The following is a 13,152-nucleotide window of genomic DNA, read 5'->3' as shown; positions in this document are numbered from 1 at the left end:
GGTTCCAAATAGAAAAAGGAGTACGTCAAGGCTGTATATTGTCACCCTGCTTATTTAACTTATATGCAGAGTACATCATGAGAAACGCTGGGCTGGAGGAAGCACAAGCTGGAATCAAGATTGCCGGGAGAAATATCAATAACCTCAGATATGCAGATGACACCACCCTTATGGCAGAAAGTGAAGAAGAACTAAAGAGCCTCTTGATGAAAGTGAAAGAGGAGAGCAAAAAAGTTGGCTTAAAGCTCAACATTCAGAAAACTAAGATAATGGCATCCGGTCCCATCTCTTCATGGCAAATAGATGGGAAAACAGTGGAAACAGTGGCTGACTTTATTTTTGGGGGCTCCAAAATCACTGCAGATGGTGATTGCAGCCATGAAATTAAAAGACGCTTACTCCTTGGAAGGAAAGTTATGACCAACCTAGACAGCACATTAAAAAGCAGAGACATTACTTTGGCAACAAAGGTCCATCTTGTCAAGGCTATGGTTTTTCCAGTGGTCATGTATGGATGTGAGAGTTGGACTATAAAGAAAACTGAGAGCAGAAGAACTGATGCTTTTGAACTGTGGTGTTGGAGAAGACTCTTGAGAGTCCCTGGGACTGCAAGGAGATCCAACCAGTCCATCCTTATGGAGATTAGTCCTGGGTGTTCATTGGAGGGACTGATGTTGAAGCTGAAACTCCAATACTTGGGCCACCTGATGCAGAGAGCTGATTCATTTGAAAAGACCCTGACGCTGGGAGGGATTGAGGGCAGGAGGAGAAGGGGACGACAGAGGATGAGATGGTTGGATGGCATCACCAACACAATGGACGTGAGTCTGAGTGAACTCCGGGAGTTGGTGATGGACAGGGAGGCCTGGCGTGCTGCAGTTCATGGGGTCGCAAAGAGTCGGACACGACTGAGTGACTGAACTGAACTGAACTAAATGGAAAATTCATATACCATATGCTTCCATGTCCCTCATCCTCTCCTGCATGCTGATTCCCAAGGATGGTAAATTAGCACTACTCTCTAGGAACACCTTCAGGGCTGGCACATACTACTGGATAAGACAAAGCCTTTGTTGTCAGTGGTGTTATTTAGTCGCTAAGTTAGGTCTGACTCTTGTGACCCCAGGGACTACAGCCCACCAGGCTCCTCTGTCCATGGTATTTCCCAGGCAAGAATATTGCATGGGTTGCCATTTCCTTCTCCAGGGGATCTACCCGACCCAGGGATCAAACTCACATCTCTTGTGTCTCCCTGCCTTGGCAGGTGGATTCTTTACCACTGAGCCACCTGGAAAGCCCAATACAATGCCTGTGTGTGCACAAAAAGCACAGCTGACTTAAAAGAATTAAAGGGATCTGCACTCTTTCAACTGAACTTGCCGCTTCCAGAGTCTCCCAGAGTGGAACTTTTAGGTCTTCAATCTTCAGACAAATGGAAGAGAAAAATACAGGCGCTAAAACTCTCCCCAGGGTTGGAAGAAGTTTGAGAGATGAGGAGTTGTATTTGAGACCTACTCAGTCTAAGGGCAGAACTCCACATGGAGCGATCCAACCACACTTTATTTGTAGCATGTAGGATCTAGTTCCCTGACCAGGGATCGAACCTGAGTCCCCTGCATTGGGAGTGCAATGTCTTAGCCACTGGACCACCGAGGAAGTTCCCAACCACAGTTTAAATCCAGGTTTGGAGAGCCTCCAGACGCTGGCTGGAATTGCCCCACTCATCCTTGATGGTTTGACAAACAAGATTATTTCTTACAGCATAGCCACCTATGCACCTAATAGTTTTGAACTATTAAGACACATACGGACACTTGGAAGGAAGGGAAACCTCTCTGTTCAGATTGTTCTACGTCACTGCCAGGTAGCCCTCTGGGTACATGAGAGCCCCTGAAGTGACAAGACTGGCCCTGGGAATAACGTTGTAACCACAGGATCTCTCTGCAACTTCCCATCCCATCAACCAAACCACTAAATGGCACACTTGAGGAACGGTGGTATGCTCTCTAATTCCGGGTTTGAGATGGAAAATGAAGCAGCCAATAAATGTACCTTTCTCACTCTCGAAATTTGAAACTCAGGATTCTTCACCATATCAAATCCTAAACTCTTTTTCCAAATGGACAAACTGCACCTAGAAGCTCACATTCCTCGGCATGTAGAGACTGAAATCGCTAGATTATCAAATATGCACCGGCTCTGCCAAGGGAAATGCCACCACCCATTCTGCACATCAAAACACGTCCCCAAATTCCTCTGCGTTTTATTTAGAGAAGGACAGGGTGCAGACTCTAAGAACTTTATTTCTTTCATGTCAGATGCATGCCAAGGAAATAATGCTGATGTTAATCCAAGGAACTTGGAAGTGAAACAAAATTCCTCCAGGACTGTGGACTGGCTTCTCATTTTCCTTCGTGTTTTTCCAGATTTACAGAACTGACTGCAGCACCGTGTACAAGAATAGCCGTCTGGCCTCTCTATATTAGTCAAAAAAGAAAGAAAACAACTCATCTGGATAGAGTTTTTAAGGGGTGCAAATGTCTCTCGAGCCCAAAATGCCTTACTGGGCTAGTCCTGGCCTGAGGCCACATCACAGGCTCTACTTCAAGCAGCTCAGGGCCAGCACCGTCTGTGCAGCTCGTACCTTAAAGCCCTCCTGGCCCTAACTCTCCAATTCCAACCCAGTTAGAGTGCTTGTGTCGAGTTCTTCTTAATCACAGAATAAACCCCACCTCAAGTCACTAGTAATAGAATGGCCTGAACTGACAAACGCTGGGGGTAAAGGAACACAAGTTGAGTCCACAAAGATGCAGATGCCTCAAAACAAATGCATAAACCAGGGCTCGAGACCCAATACGGAAGGGCTTCCCTGGTGGCTCAGCGGTAAACAATCTGCCCGCCGATGCAGGAGACATGGGTTCAATCCCTGATCTGGAAAGATCCCACATACTTCGGGGCAACTAAGCCTGTGCTGTGCTTAGTCGCTCAGTCGTGTCCGACTCTTTGTGACCGCATGGACGGTAGCCCACCAGGCTCCTCTGTCCATGGGGATTCTCCAGGCAAGAATACTGGAGCGGGTTGCCATGCCCTCCTCCAGGGGATCTTCCCCACACAGGGATCGAAGCCAGGTCTGCCGCACTGCAGGCAGATTCTTTACCATCTGAGCCACCAGGGAAGCCCAAATAAGCCTGTGGGCCACAACGACTGAGCCTGTGCTCTCGAGTCCAGGAGCTGCCACTACTGAAGCCCATGTGCCCTAGAGCCCACGCTCCACAAGAGGGCCCACTGCTATAAGAAGCCTGCACACCTGTAACTAGAGAGCAGCCCCCACTTGCTGCCAACTAGAGAAGAGCCAACACAGCAGCAAAAAACCCTGCATCGCCAAAAACAAATAAACAAAAACTAGAAAAAAAGACCCAATATGCAGCATGACAGACAACCAGATACTGTTGACCAAAGTGATCACGTCATTACGAAAAACACTTCAGAGGGGAATGATGTGAGCAATGCAGAGAATCCCACAGGGCAGGCACACTTCGGAGACCACCGCCCAATCCTCACCGCCCTACCTGGCCTCATTCCAGACCTCAGCCACGCTGAGCACCTCTACACACGGGGAGTCTTCTCGGGTGAGAGCGTGTGTACAGAGAGAGGAGTTGCCGCCGCAGGCTGTCAGATGAGCACGACATTCATTCAAACTTTGGCCACACACCTAAACAGCTAACACTTCTATATTTGTTTCCTGCTGCTGCTCTAAGGTAAACTACCACCAACTGAGTGGCTTAAACAATACCAACTTACTATCTTCTATTTCTGGAGGTCAGAAGTCCAGATGGGTTCCTCTGGGCTGTATTCCTTCTGGGGCCCTAGGGGAGGATACATTTGCAGGCTTTTTCAAGCTCCTAAAGGGTGCCCACAATCCTTGGCTCATGCCCCCCAGCCATCAATCACATTCCTCCAACCTCTGCTTCTGTCATTACATCTCCTCCTCTTACTGTCTTAAGGACCACCAAGACTACAATGGGATCACCATGACAACCCGGGATAATCTCACCGCCTCAGGATCCTTAATCCCAACTGCAGAGTCTCTTCTGCCACCCAAATTAACATTCACAGGTTATCCGGTAATTAGGAAGGGACATCTTTGGAGAGTCATTACACTGCCTACCATACCTGATAATGTCGGGTACTCTCCTAACCACCTTGCGTTCATTGATTCATCTGGGTATCACCACAACTCCGAGAGGCAGGTTCTGTCATCATGCCCACTTTACAGAGGAGGAAACTGAGACACACAGGTCAGGCAACTCACCCAAGATCACACAACTAGCCAACAGTGGAACCAAGAGATACGCACAACTGCCCAGGTGGAGGCAGGATGAAGAACCCTGCCCGATGCGCCCCCATCTCCCACTGAGCGCTCCCCAGTGAGACCAGATCCCATGGGAGTCAATCTGAAAATCACAGACAGTCTTCCCCTCACTCTACAGGCAGGGAAGAAAGCACAGCGGTGGACAACTAGCTCAATTTCACACACCTAATTCAAGGACAGCACTAGCTAGAATCCAGATTTTAGTACAGAATCCAGCCTTGGTATAGCCTGGTGAGGCAAAGAGTGGCAGTGACAGGTACACTCTTAGTGGGGGACACATGGTCCACCAGCTGAATAGCACGTCCCGGAGAGAAGCCGCAAAGGACGTGCACACACACACACGTGTGTGCACACATACACATGCTATGGGATAGGCGAAGTGCTTAAGTATGAGAAAGAACAACCAGGCTAACACCCGCTCAACTTCTACCTTCTCTAATCACATGAGAAAACAAGAAATGCTGATGGACCAACAAAGCTAAATAACAAGAATGTATGGTGAAAACTATGGCAGCCCACTCCAGTCCTCCTGCCTGGAGAGTCCCATGGACGGAGGAGCCTGGTGGGCTGCAGTCCATGGGGACGCTAAGAGTCGGACACGACTGAGCGACTTCACTTTCACTTTTCACTTTGATGCATTGGAGAAGGAAATGGCAACCCACTCCAGTGTTCTTGCCTGGAGAATCCCAGGGACGGGGGAGCCTGATGGGCTGCCGTCCAGGGGGTCGCACAGAGTCGGACACAACTGAATCGACTTAGCAGCAGCAGCAGCAGGATCGTTGACACATCCAGAGAAGTACCTAAATCTGAGCAACAAAAACCGGTGGTCCTCAAAGTTTTAGAACAGCAAAGGAAACCATTGACAAAACAAAAAGACAACCTACTAAATGGGAGAAAATATTTACAAATCTTATGACCCATAAGGAGTTAATATCCAACATATATAAACAGCTCATACAACTCAATATTTTTAAAGTGATTAAAAAAATGGGCAGAACTAAATAGACATTTTTCCAAAGATATATAGATGGCCAGACATATAAAAAGATGCTCAACATCATTAATCAGAGAAATGTAAATTAAAACCACAATGAGATATCACTTCACACCTGTCAGAATGGTTATTATCAGAAAGATCACAAATAACAAATGTTGGCCAGGATGTGGGGGAAAGGGAACCCTCATAAATTGTTGGTAGGAATGAAAATTGGTGCATCCACTGTGGAAAACAGTATGGAGGCTTCTCAAAAAACTAAAAATAGAACTATCATATGACCCAGCAATTCCACTCCTGGGTAGATATCTTAAAAATAAAATGAAAACACTAATTCAAAATGATACACATAGCCCAATGTAAACAGCAGCATTATTTACAACTGCCAAAATAGGGAAGCAACCTAAGTACCCATCAACAGATGAAGGAATAAAGGAGGTGTGGTAGAAATATACAATGGATTACTACTCAGACATTAAAATGAATGACATTTTTGCCATTTGTGACAACATGGATGGACCTGCAGGTATTATTATACTAAGTGAAGTAAGTCTGACAGAGAAAGACAACTACTGTACGATACCACTTACATGTGGAATCTAAAAACACACAACAAGCAAGAATAATGGAGTGGGTTGCCATGCCCCCCTCCAGGGGATATTCTTGACCCAGGGATGGAACCTGAGTTTCTTAAGTCTCCTGCACTGGCAGGCAGGTCCTTTACCAATAGTGCCGTGTGGGGAGTCCCAAGGTCATTATGATGGGTCCTAGTTCAATGATGGGTGTCCTTTAAAAAAAAAAAAAAAAAAAAGGACACGGAAACATGCAAAGAGAGAAGACAAGGTGAAGAGACACAAGGAGACGAGGTCCATCTACCGCCAAGGAGCAAGGCCTGGGCCAAGCTCTTCCCTCTCAGCCCCGGGAATGAACCACCTCTGCTGACACCTTGATCTTGGACTTCTAACCTCCAAGACTATGCAACAGTACATTTCCATTGCTTCAGCCACCCCATCTGCGGGATTTCTGCTACGGCAGCCCTAGGAAACAAATACACCATGATAGTTTTTTCTTAAGAAAAATAGGTAACCTTGAGGTTCAAGGTAATACACAGAAGACAAGAACACTATTTGCGAGTACTGTTTTCCCAGATCGAGGATTTAAGCTCAATGACAAAACATAATATTATTCAAACAATTCGGAACTGAATATAGTAACTTGGCAAACAAAGCAGTTTCCAAAATATCTTAAGGAAGGGGAGACAGAAAAGAAAAATAAAACCACATACAGGGAATAATGTCAAGATAAGCTGCCTTGTTAACCACAGCATATGCTTAAGGTCCAAAATAAATATCAGCCAGGATTTAGGTGCCAGAGTGTTCACCTGACGGAAAGAATATAAGCTTTCCCACCCTTCACCACTGTGTCAGCATTTCACGGCGCGGACTAGATCCTCAGCTGCTGACCAAAGCCAAGAGTTGCAGTTTAAGTCTTCCATTTCTCACAAACAAATACTCATTTCCTTTAATATCTTTCACCTTTTTTAACTTTTGGCCATGCCACACAGCATGTCAAATCTTATTTCCCCAACCAGGAACTGAACCCACACCCCTGAACTGGAAGCCAGAGCCTTAACCACTGGACCATCAGGGAAGTCTCTCATTTCCTTTAAAATAAAATTATTTGAATCAAACATGACTCACTCTAAGGAAGGGCTAACACCTCCCCGTCTGAACCCCAAATTAAGCATTTCACAAGAAATGCCCAATGACTTGCACTGCCCATTCACTCGGCACGGCCCAGGGCGTGGGATAAAATAAGAAGAGGATGTGACCACCGACCAAGGGAGTCACGGCCCCCACTGGATGGACGATCACCACCCACTCTGCAAAGAGTCAAAATGACACATTCCAGTGGAGTTCAGCAGAAGACAAACTTAAAAAAAATTAAAGTCATCAGAAAAACACAGCATAGAATGGGGTGGGGGTGTGAACAGTGTTCCCCAAAAATGAGTTAAATGCATATCATAAACCACAGGGGAGACAGTGAGGTACCATGAACAAAAGGAGGTGAGTCCTCGCGATGGAAAGAGGACTCCATCTATTCTGTGCCCTATGTAAGTTAGGGCCTTTGAATGCAAGCAATAAAGTCACGAGAACATAACTGCAAAGAGCCAGGGGGAAAAAATAGGGAACAACTTGTCCTAAGAACTTGCAGTACAGCCTGCCCTGGGACCCTCTCTCTGCCGTTAACACCATGCGGCTGCTCTCCAAGTGTTTACTTTCCTCCCACTTGAAATGGGGTGTTTTCTTCTATTTCACGACAACTCCTCTTGTCGGAATTGCTGCTGCCTCAGAGGGTCCGCGGCCTGGCCATTCCTGGAAGGCCGGGGCCTTTCCAGCATCCTCACATCAGCTCAGATGCATTCTTTCAACTTCAGCTCTCACTGCTTTTCCCATCTTCATTCCCAAAGTGAAATTCTCAGGAGACTCTAAACAGCCCTGCTCATTTCTTTCCCACGGAAGGACGTGACACGCGCAGCTGTCTAGGGCTCCTGCCCAGCGACATTAGCCAGCCCAGGACAGGAGAGGAGGGAGAGCCCAAGGTCCTCGGAGAGACACCCCCTCCCAGAGGCAAAGCCCCTCTCCCTGCTAAGAGCCATGCGGTAGTTAGCAGAGGACATGAGTGAGACTCACATGCAAGGCCAGTGAGTACAAAACATTTCCTTTAAAAATCCTCCTATACTGCTGGGGGAAATGTTAATTGGTGCAGCTACTATGGAGAACAGTATGGAGGTTCCTTAAAAAACTAAAAACTAGAGGTGCCATATGATCCTTCAAACCCACTCCTGGACATAGACCCAAGGAAAAAAACTTAATTCAGAGAAAAACATACACCCCTACGTTCATGGCAGCACTATTTATAATAGTCAAGACACGGAAGAAGCAAACATAATGTCCATCAATAAATGAATGGATAAGATGTGGTACACACACACACACACACACACACACACACTGGAATATTACTCAGCCATTAAAAAAGATGTAATAATGCCATTTGCAGCAACAGGGACACAACTAGAGATTATCATACTAAGTGAAGTCAGAGAAAGAAAAATATCATCTACCACTTATATGTGGAATCTGGAAAAAAATACACAAATGAACTTATTTGCAAAACAGAAATAGACTAACAGAAAACAAACTTATCATTACCAAAGGGCAAAGGGGATGGGGGAGGATTCAGTTCAGTTCAGTTGCTGAGTCCTGTCCAACTCTTTGCGACCCCATGAACTGCAACATCCCAGGCCTCCCTATTCACCAACTCCCAGAGTCCACCCAAACCCATGTCCATCGAGTCGATGATGCCATCCAACCATATCATCCTCTGTTGTCCCCTTCTCCTCCTGCCCTCAATCTTTCCCAGCATCAGGGTCTTTTCAAATGACTCAGCTCTCTGCATCAGGTGGCCAAAGTACTGGAGCTTAAGCTTCAACATCAGTCCACCAATGAACACCCAGGACTGATCTCCTTTAGGATGGACTGGTTGGATCTCCTGCAGTCCAAGGAACTCTCAAGAGTCTTCTCCAACACCACAGTTCAAAAGCATCAATTCTTCAGCACTCAGCCTTCTTCACAGTCCAACTCTCACATCCATACATGACCACTGGAAAAACCATAGCCTTGATTAGACGGACCTTTGTTGGCAACATAATGTCTCTGCTTTTGAATGTGCAATCTAGGTTGGTCATAACTTTCCTTCTAAGGAGTAAGCGTCTTTTAATTTCATGGCTGCAATCACCATCTGAGTGATTTTGGAGCGCAAAAAAATAAAGTCTGACACTGTTTCCACTGTTTCCCCATGTATCTGCCATGAAGAGATGGGACTGGATGCCATAATCTTAGTTTTCTGAAAGTTGAGCTTTAAGCCAACTTTTTCACTCTCCTTTTTCACTTTTATCAATAGGCTTTTTAGTTCCTCTTCACTTTCTGCCATAAGGGTGTCATCTGCATATCTGAGGTTATTGATATTTCTCCCGGCAGTCTTGATTCCGGCTTGTGCTTCCTCCAGCCCAGCATTTCTCATGATGTACTCTGCACAGAAGTTAAATAAGCAGGGTGACAATATACAGCCTTGACGTACTCCTTTTCCTATTTGGAACCAGTCTCTTGTTCCATGTCCAGTTCTAACTATTGCTTCCTGACCTGCATACAGGTTTCTCAAGAGGCAAGTCAGGTGGTCTGGTATTTCCATCTCTTTCAGAATTTTCCACAGTTTATTGTGATCCACACAGTCAAAGGCTTTGGCATAGTCAATAAAACAGAAATAGATGTTTTTCTGGAACTCTCTTGCTCTTTCCATGATCCAGCAGATGTTGGCAATTTGATCTCTCATTCCTCTGCCTTTTCTAAAACCAGTTTGAACATCAGAAAGTTCACAGTTCATGTATTGCTGAAGCCTGGCTTGGAGAATTTTGAGCATTACTTTACTAGAATGAGAGATGAGTGCAATTGTGCGGTAGTTTGAGCATTCTTTGGCATTGTCTGTCTTTGGGACTGTAATGAAAACTGACCTTTTCCAGTCCTGTGGCCACTGTTGAGTTTTCCATATTTGCTGGCATATTGAGTGCAGCACTTTCACAGCATCATCTTTCAGGATTTGGAATAGCTCAACTGGAATTCCATCACCTCCACTAGCTTTGTTCATAATGATGCTTCCTAAGACCCAATTGAGTTCACATTCCAGGATGTCTGGCTCTAGGTCAGTGATCACACCATCGTGATTATCTGGGTCGTGAAGATCTTTTTTGTACAGTTGTTCTGTGTATTCTTGCCACCTCTTCTTAATATCTTCTGCTTCTGTTAGGTCCATACCATTTCTGTCCTTTATCGAGCCCATCTTTGCATGAAATGTTCCTTTGGTATCTCTGATTTTCTTGAAGAGATCTCTAGTCTTTCCCATTCTGTTGTTTTCCTCTATTTCTTTGCATTGATCGCTGAGGAAGGCTTTCTTATCTCTCCTTGCTATTCTTTGGAACTCTACATTCAAATGCGTTTATCTTTCCTTTTCTCCTTTGCTTTTCGTGTCCCTTCTTTTCACAGCTTTTTGAAAGGCTTCCTCAGACAGCCATTTTGCTTTTTTGCATTTCTTTTTCTTGGGGATGGTCTTGATTCCCGTCTCCTGTACAATGTCGTGAACCTCCAGGAGTTTGGAATTAGGAGATACACACTATTATATATGAAATTGATAAACAACAAGGTCCTATAGGATAGCAGAGGGAACTATATTCAATATCTTATAGAAAACTATAATGGAAAAGAATATGAAAAAGAATGTATATGTATATACAACTGAATCATTTTGCAGTACACCAGAAACTAACACAACACTGTAAATGAACAAAAATTCAATTTTTTTTGAAAAAATAATTTTTAAAAAAAACCACATCTTTGGGACTTCCCTGGCAGTCCAGCGTTAAAACTCATGCTCGCACTGCAAGGCTAGGCATTCAGTCTTTGGGGTGGGGAACACAGACCCTGCATGTCACATGGTACAACCATAAACAAACCAAACAAACAAAAAACAGAAAAAACAGCACATCTTTAAAGGCCAAAATTAATTCTGAAGGTTATTCTACGTTATCATATAAAATTCCACCAAAAAAAGTCCCTAAAGGCAGAAACCAGCCCACTGAAACAACTGTTAATAGTCAGGGCCTCAGTCCATAAATGGGCAATTTTAATGTAAGGGACTATGCTCAACATACAGAAATGTCAACATTCATTACTGACTAGAAAAGCATTTGCAATTCAGCATGCCCAAATGGTCTAGGTGTGTGCCTCACCATCAAGTATTTATCGAGCACTTCAGATGTGCTGGTCACTGCTCCAAGGAAAGACTTTGCATGTTATTAGCTCCTTCAGTCCTCCCTACACCCAGGTTGGTAAGCATTTCCCACGGCATTTTATGGACAAGCGCAAGAAGACAGAGTGTTAAGTCATGGAGCCAGGATTTGAACGCAGGAGCCAGCTTTCATTTTAAACCATCACAATCTGCTGCCTTGGGACTTCCCTGGTGGTCCAGTGGTTAAGAATCTGTGCTTCCAATGCAGGGGGCACAGGTTCAATCCCTGGTTGGCACGGCAGCAGGTACAGCCAAAAACTTTTTTAAAAACTGGGAAAAGAAAACACACACACACCATCTGCTACCTCACCACAGGAAACACAAACTATAGAGGCCACCACAACGTGGACACGAGCTGCTTTCCTCACAATGCCCTTACAACACACACACAGATAATCAAAGAGCCTTTCTAGATGGTGTTGAAATGTTGAGGAGAGGTCGGGAATTTTCAGCAAAGGTTTTGGGGCCAGCCCCCAGGAGAGGAAAGCTTCCTGGGATGAGAACGAGCTCTGCGGAGGAAGCCCCAGCCAACAGGAAGGAGGAAACAGCAAACGTGGAAAAGCTGTGCAGGCTGGGCGGCGAGGCCTGTGAGGGCTGCCTTTCGGCTCAGGCTTCCTCAAGGAGGGCCAGCAGATGCGCCAGGACCCGGGCAGCAGACCCCACACAAGCCAGGGCTCTAGGGCCACCCTGCCACACACAGGGACCTCCCACAAACGCCCTGCTCACAGAGGGAGGTTACAGGAAGAAGACACATGGTCAACCCGTGAAGCTGCTTAAAGCCTGAGGAAGGTACCCACCTGCCCACAAAACAGTTTAGAAGGTAAGCTCCCCACCAAAATCATAACCAGTTTCAAAATAATCTTCATTTAGCAATACTTAAATTTATGATCAGAAAAAAGCAAGCTGAAGTCAAACAAAACCAAAGAACAGTTGACAGCTGATCATCAGGATGGGCAGAGATCTCAACGTGCCTGTCTGTGACAGTTTATTTTACGTGTGACCTGGGCTGGGCCTGGGGATGCCTAGTTAGCACATTAAGTCTCACTTCTAGGCTTCGTTGTAAAGTGTTTCCAGAAGAACTTACATTCCAGTTGGCAGCCTGAGCAAAGCAGATGGCTTTCCCCCATGTGGGTGGACATCATCCATCCACAAATAAACACACACACACACACACACAAATTCAATGTCACCAGTGATGAAAGGAAATTTTAAGTCACAGCTTTTACACTTGATGGCCAACACTATTTTAAACCATAAAATTCAATCTCTGCAAGTATATGGATGAGCCCTTTCATATATTCGTAGAAAGAAAGAAATGAAGAACCTACACCCCACTACTGCCACGTCTCCCTTGCTGCTGCTGCTGCTGCTAAGTCACTTTAGTCATGTCCAACTCTGTGTGACCCCATAGATGGCAGCCCACCAGGCTCCCCCGTCCCTGGGGTTCTCCCTTATTCCCCCCAAAAGAGGAGAATGTAAATAATCTGGCATTGCAAAATGACAAATTTCTTTTGCATCCACAAAAGAGATATCATATGAGCAGCATTTCCAGAGCAAACACTCAGATAGCCAGTATAAGTAGTATTGACAGCAGATATGCCAACCTCTGAACATTTGACACAGTCCACAAAGTACAGTTAGTTGTTCTTTGAAAAAGTCCAGTCACAAAGCTCCTTGGAGACAGGAAAGCACAGTGACTGGGAGCGTGACTTCTGGTGTCAGACAGACTGGGGCTCACGCACTAGCTTCAGTGGTGACCAGCTGGGTGAACCTGGGCAAGTGACCACCCACTCAACCCTCAGTTTCAACACTGACAACTTGGGGGTAATACTGGATTTTCTATAACAAATGGCAGCAAAGGAAATTATTCAATCAAAGATTA

At 45.4% G+C, this 13,152-nt stretch overlaps 1 protein-coding gene across 8 annotated transcripts in view; it reads right to left on the bottom strand.

Annotated features, from left to right (window-relative positions):
* The window catches only part of ARHGAP10 (Rho GTPase activating protein 10), a 385,067-nt gene that overhangs the window by 291,349 nt on the left and 80,566 nt on the right, over nt 1–13,152 (bottom strand). The gene's annotated exons all lie outside the window — the stretch shown is intronic.

The sequence above is a fragment of the Bubalus bubalis genome, chromosome 17 (assembly GCF_019923935.1).
Source record: "Bubalus bubalis isolate 160015118507 breed Murrah chromosome 17, NDDB_SH_1, whole genome shotgun sequence".
NCBI classification, from domain to species: domain Eukaryota; kingdom Metazoa; phylum Chordata; class Mammalia; order Artiodactyla; family Bovidae; genus Bubalus; species Bubalus bubalis.
Note: the sequence above shows the minus strand (reverse complement) of the source record. Positions and strands in the feature narration are given on the sequence as shown.